Source organism: Mus pahari, chromosome 20 (genome assembly GCF_900095145.1).
Source record: "Mus pahari chromosome 20, PAHARI_EIJ_v1.1, whole genome shotgun sequence".
In the NCBI taxonomy this organism is placed as follows: Eukaryota; Metazoa; Chordata; class Mammalia; order Rodentia; family Muridae; genus Mus; species Mus pahari.
The window spans coordinates 33,338,224-33,344,931 of record NC_034609.1 but is presented as its reverse complement, the minus strand read 5'-3'; the positions used below and the strand labels follow the sequence as shown (position 1 = coordinate 33,344,931).

The 6,708-nt window shown below is 43.0% G+C and overlaps 1 protein-coding gene across 1 annotated transcript in view; it reads right to left on the bottom strand.

The window, feature by feature from the left end:
• Positions 1-233, bottom strand: part of Tat (tyrosine aminotransferase) — a 9,868-nt gene extending 9,635 nt beyond the window's left edge. The window contains exon 1 of the mRNA XM_021220509.2: positions 148-233. The gene's annotated coding sequence lies outside the window, so the exon portion shown is untranslated. The remainder of the gene's footprint in view (positions 1-147) is intronic.
• Positions 234-6,708: the final 6,475 nt, after the last annotated feature.

The following is a 6,708-nucleotide window of genomic DNA, read 5'->3' as shown; positions in this document are numbered from 1 at the left end:
GAGAGAGAGAGAGAGAGAGAGGAATATTGATGCCAATTAAAGTAAAGCCATGTCAAATAAGCATCTCAGATCAGCACTGGGCAGAAAAAGTCAGAATATCAGAAAGAAAGCCAGGACCATCGCAGTGCAGAGAGCCTTCGGGATTACCTTCCACGTCCAGGCAAAGCAACCTCCGAGCAGCCAAAGGAGCGCTCCTCCACCAAGTCCTCTGAGGATGAGTTCAGGTGCAGTCCTGACCCTTGAAATAGTTTCAGCCAATGGGCGTTGGGCCTGAAGTCCTTATGCTATTGGTTGAGAGTGAGGACTAAGCCCCTCCCCTGGACCTCCCCCCCACACTCTGCTGTTTCTCACCCCAACCCTGGGCCACCATCCAATCTGGGATTTGTCCTCACGTCACATATCTGGAATTCTCTGTGTTAACTCTTTCTGGTCATTTGGTGAGATGTTTCAAGAAGCTGGAGGACAATTGGGGTGACAGTGATTAATTTTATTGTCCTTTTTTGTTATGAAAACTATTGTGTTAACAGTACCGAAATACATTAAAATGAGGGTCCTTCTGGTAGGGCTTTCTCTGTGCATTCTAGTCTCACTCCTGGACATGGGCAATGATAAGAGCTTGGTTGACTATTCATCTACTGCATGTGGGACTTGCTATAGACAATGATAATCTCCACACAAATTCAACCGCACTCCAAGGAAAAACAAATTTAAAAATTCCATCGATTCACCAAAATAGGTTAGTATAAGGATAGATAAATAGAAATACAGAGATAAATGCATACATAGTTTAATAAATTTTAAAAGCACAGATAGAATCACGTTCTCGTTTGACAATGGGTATTTATCATCACCGTTGCCGTCATCATCGCAGTCGTTGTCGTCGTCGTCGTCGTCGTCGTCATCGTTGTTGTTATTACTTTGTCCTGTGCCTTAGTCTCCTTTACTTGGCATACCACAGAGTTTTGGACTCCAGTTAGAACAAAATGGGAAGTTAAAACAAATTAATAATCCATCAAGAAACAAGGCAGCCGGGGCTGGAGAGATAGCTCAGTGGTTAAGAGCACTGACTGCTCTTCTGAAGGTCCTGAGTTCAAATCCCAGCAAGCACATGGTGGCTCACAACCATCCGTAATGAGATCTGATGCCCTCTGCTGGTGTGTCTGAAGACAGCTACAGTGTGCTTACATAGAACAATAAATAAATCTTTAAAAAAAGAAAGAAAGAAAGAAAGAAAGAAAGAAAGAAAGAAAGAAAGAAAGAAAGAAAGAAAGCAGGCAAATTCTCTGCAGCGTAATTTTCATTAGGGTACAAAACTGTTCAGGAATGTAGTGAGTTGAGGGATCTGAAGTCTGAGGTTTTTATTTTTATTTTTTCTTTAAACAATAGGAAATTCCCAGAGCAGCTTGTATCTGATCACAAAGTTAACAACAGAACCAACAACACTAGTGGTAGGATCTCGCACCTATGCTAAAACACATACTCTTATTCCTGGACCACACCTGCTCCTTGCTCCCCCAACAGGCACCAACCACAAGAGGCGCTAGACTATTATTTGCGTAGCAGTGTCTCTGCGCATGTGCAGTGCTCCAATCACTACACTTTGCAGGACTACAACATCTTACTTCCTGTCGTGGGCCTGAAAAGGCGGAGTGCTATTTAGATGCACAAGGCTCACATCACACTGGGCACGACAGAGCTCTGGTGCCCAAAGACACGGATCTCTATAACCTCCAATAAAAGCTATAGCATGCAGAGCTGCTTCATAAAACACAGGTGTTGCCAGAGTCCCGCTGTGGACTTTCTTGGGGATATTAGGACATTGGGTGTCTTCCTCAGTCACTTTCCACCCCACCCCAACCCCACACACCCCTTTTTGATATAGGGAATTGAGCCAAAGCAAATGCTGCACCACTGAGCTGTAAGTACCCCTAGCCCCTTCTGCTTACATTAGAGTTGCACGGTCTCATAGAGCAGCCACAGTCATAACTGACTTTTGATCCTTGAAATGTGGCTGGTCTAAAGTGAGATGTATCGTTGATATAATCACGTGGTGAAGACTTAGTGTTAAAAATGCCAACTACCTCATTGATTTTATACTGATTGCACGTTGAAAGATTCTCTGACATTTTGAATAAAGCCATAAAAACTCATGTCAAAGCCTGATGAAATAGATTGCTCAGCCGGTAAAATCACTTGCTGTACAAGCCTGACCACCAATCCAGGTTCCATCCTTAGATGAGACTGTGGGAGGAGAGAACCGACTGCTGAACACACATAATAATAATAATAATAATAATAATAATAATAATAATAATAATAATAATAATAACAACAACAACAACAACTAATTTTACTGAGGATAGAAAGATGGTTCAGAGGTTAAGAGCACTGGCTGCCCTTCCAGAAGACCTGGGTTCGGTTCCCAGCACCCACATGGTGACTCACAACCATCCATAGCTCCAGTCTCAGAGGACCTAACACCACATAGGAGTTCATAGGAACCAGATACACACACACAGGGTGCACATTATAACATACATGCAAAATATCCACAGACAAAAATCCAATAAGTAAGTCTTTTTAAAAAAATTTTAAATTAATCTTCTCACTCTTTTTTGACGCTCTCTGACTTTAAAATTATTTCTTCTAAAATTTGAAATTACTATGTGATTTACACTTATTGAACAAAATTGTTCTATGGCATGGCTGTTTTTAATATTAATATATTGTATGAACATTTTCCTATTATCATACAAAGAGATCTGTTGGTTTTGTTTTTTTTTTTTTGTTTTTTTTTTGAGACAAGGTCTTTTTATGTAGCCCAAGCTGACCTTGAACTCCCCATCCTCCTGCCCCAGCTTCCCAAATGCTGGGGTTACAGGGTTGTACCACAACACCCAAAAACCTCTCTTCTGACAGACGGCTACACAATACTTGTTTGTTCTATTCCTGTTGGACATGGGGAAACTTTGAGATTTTCTACTGCAAATAAAGTAGATAGAACGTCCTGTACAAGGGAGGTGTTGGTAAATCTTAGACTCCCTGTTGTTTGCGGGATGTTTTTCTAGAAGTAGAACCACATTCCAGGGGCTGACAGCTCTCCCTGTGATAGAGAACACCGAGAAGAGACCTCAAGAATCCTCCAGAGGCTCTGGTCCAACTCCTCCCTCCCATGCACACAAACAAGCTGTGGGCTCCATGTCTGTGCCCCACCCTGTTCCATGAACAGTTCACCCTAGAGCTCTGGAGTTAACTCATCTTTAGGAGTCTCAGTGCTTTCTTGAGTGGTCCCTACAGTGTTCCCTTTTTCATCTTTGGAACGCACATATGTGTTTTTATTTTCAAAAACTGAAGGTTTTCTGGGTTGTTCTCAATATTGGTGGAAATGGGTGTCTCTCCTTACTAGTTTTGTTTTGTTTTTTTGTTTGTTTGTTTGTTTTTTGTTTTTAAGTAGAGCCTCACTATACTGCCTTGGTTGGCTTGGAACTTACCATGTAGACCAGTCTGCCCTTGAGCTCATAGAGATCTGCCTGCCCCTGCCTCCCATGTGCTGGGATTAAAGGTGTGTACCACACTCGTCTCTCCTTATTACTTTAAAAAGTTGCTTTAGCTTGTATGGAATTCTATATATTCCTGAATCTGTTGTGGTATGTTCGGTTCTAGAATATTCTATACCAGAGTCTTAATTTTTAAACAATTCTGTTTTGGTTTTGAACATCTCGAGTACCACAAGCTGGCCTCCAACTCACCATCCTCTTTCTCCCTCCTAGGTGCTGAGAGGACCAGTGTGAGCCACCACACCCCAACTTTACACTTTTTTAGACTCATTAATGGTCTGTTTTCAGAAAGGCTAATCAATTACCTTCCTATCCAGTGGTTTGAAAACCTTGGGGGAATTGTTTTCTAAGACAAGCGTTTCTCAAAATGATTGACAGAATAATACTAAAGTTGTTCCTTCCCCCACCCCCAATCATTTAATCAAAGATTGCCATCATTCACATTTTCTTGGCCCCCCCTGTGTTTTTGAGGCATCTGTGTGTGTCTCTCACCTGCCTCTGTAGAAAACAACTCCCTTTCTCTCTCTCTCTCTCTCTCTCTCTCTCTCTCTCTCTCTCTCTCTCTCTGTTTCTTTCTTTCTTTCTTTCTTTCTTTCTTTCTTTCTTTCTTTCTTTCTTTCTTTCTTTCTTTCTTTCTTTGTTTTCTCCCGTGGATAAGACCTTGGCTTAGGATGCGGTTTGCAGAGCTCCGGAACAGCTGCTTGCAGACCGGGTTGGCTTGGCTTCAGGTTTACAGATCAAAGAGCAACAGGCAGCACAAGGGTTTGGCAAATGGTCCCGCAAATACTGGCGCTGACGCAGAAACTGCAGGGCAGAGAGGGCAAGTGAAGGGAGCCAGGGCAGCTGCATCATCAGGTCAATGCCATAGACACACCTTCAGCTGTGCTTGGGAGCCAACATCAGAGGTAAGAGGGGAAACAGGCAGAGCAAACAAGTTCTGGTACTACCTGCCTCTGGTAGGTAATGCTTTCCCTCAGTGGGGAAACAGAGCAGGCAGGGAGTGGGAGTGTGTGGGAGGACCCAGAGCTATATAGGAAGTTTCCTTTTTTTTTTTTTTTCAAGTCATAACCAGTTTTATTGCAAAAGGACCCTGTACACATTTATCAATTCTAGTACCTTAATAGCTACCCAACAAGTCATTAACATACAGAAACATGCATCATGAAAAGCAAGAAGTATCACCCATCCCTTCTGCATATTAGCAACTTGTCACTCCTGAGCCACAGTGACACCGATAAACTAGACCACGAGTCAAGGCCCAACAAGCTTTGACAATCACTAAAGGTTACACCCCCAGGCACAGGGAAGTCCTTCCATTGAAAAACTACAGTCTGGGGTGTCTCAAAACAAAACACATAAATTGAATTAATACCTAAGTAAAAGTTAACATTAAAATAAAAGCCAAATGACTTCTAGTGAGCATTTCTAAGTGTAAGGCATCGCTTTTGCCGCGAGAAATGGGTTGTTTGGGGTCTGCTGTTCTCGTTGCTTATCTTAAGGGTAGTTTCTGTTTTGTTCTGCTTTTGTTTTTTGTTTTTTGTTTTTTGTTTTGTTTTGCTTTGTTTTGAGACCCTCAGACTCACAATGTAGCCTGAACTGCTGATCATTCTGCCCGTACTTCCCATGTTCTGGCTTTACAGGTGCAAGCCTCCATGCCCACAAAAGCATGTATTAAAATAATTCTACCCCCAGGCGGCTGGAGAGATGGCTCAGTGGTTAAGAGCATGACTGGACATGTTTGCAGGGGAAGGGGAGTTGGTTTCCAGCACCTACGCACTTGGCTCACAACCAACTGTAACTTCAGTCCAGGCGATCTGACACCCTCCAGGAACAGACACGCACGTCGTACGTTCAAATACGTGCAGGCAAAAACCACTCCTATACATAAGATTTTTAAAAGAAGAAGAAGAAGAAGAAGAAGAAGAAGAAGAAGAAGAAGAAGAAGAAGAAGAAGAAGAAGAAGAAGAAGAAGAAGAAGAAAAACCTTTAAAAGTTCTTCAATAATTCTACCACCTGCAGACAACCATTATCAATCATTGCCGCCCATAATTAACACTTTGAAACGTGTCTACTGTTCCAGGCGTACATTCATCCATTCCATATCCTTACTCTCTCGGCATGGTACTCTATGGGTCTCATTTTGGGGTACTTTATAAGACGTTTTCCTGAGACAATGAACTTCTTGCTAGTCTGCTTTTTAATGGTCACCTGCGACCTCGAGGTCTTCATTTTCTAAATCTATTCCCACACCTTTTCTCCCTCTACTGGTGCAGTTGGACAGTTGTCCCCAACAAATCACTGCGGGCTGTACAAGAGCCGAGTCGGTACACATTAGTCCCGAAGTATAGCTTTGCTTCTCTACCTTCACCTCAATCGAAGGTAAGCACCAGAACTCGTCAGTGGGAGATGGACGTCAAGCCTCAAAATCTGGCTCTTAGACCTCACCACTCAAACTGAAATCTTCTCATTAGGGGCTAAGTGGGCTGAGATGCGTCTCTATCCCCATGGAAAGCAGAATAGTAGACCCCACCGAGACAGATAACCAGGGAAATCCTGAAGAAAATAACGAACTGGGGCTGGAGAGACGGCACAGCGCACCAACTGGTTCAACTCATAGCACCCGCATGGCGGTTGGGTACCATCTACAGCATCAGCTCCAGGGCACCTGGCGCCCTCTTCTGGTCTTCTTGAGCATCGCACACAAGTAGTGCACAGACAAGATGCAGGCAACACACTCATACATAAACAAAAAAAATTTTTTTAAAGAAAAAAAATAACCGAACCATCCACCCGCCTTTTTCATCTCCCCCCACACACACACACTAAGTATGTTGTTCTCTTTGCATCCGGAATAATCGCCAGTATCATTTGGGTGCTGGCTGCATAGGAGTGTATACATTTTAACTTCCTCAGTGAACTATAATCTCAATTCGGTGTTCTCCACTTATGTCCTTCTTGTCTTACAATGGTGCTCTGTATAAGCCACAGTAGGGACATGCACACTGGTTGGCAATAAATAGCACGAGAGAGAGAAAGAGAAAGAGAGAGAGACAGACAGACAGAGAGAGAGACAGAGAGACAGAGAAAGAGAGAGAGACAGAGACAGAGAGAGACAGAGAGACAGAGAGAGAGAAAGACAGAGAGAGAGAGA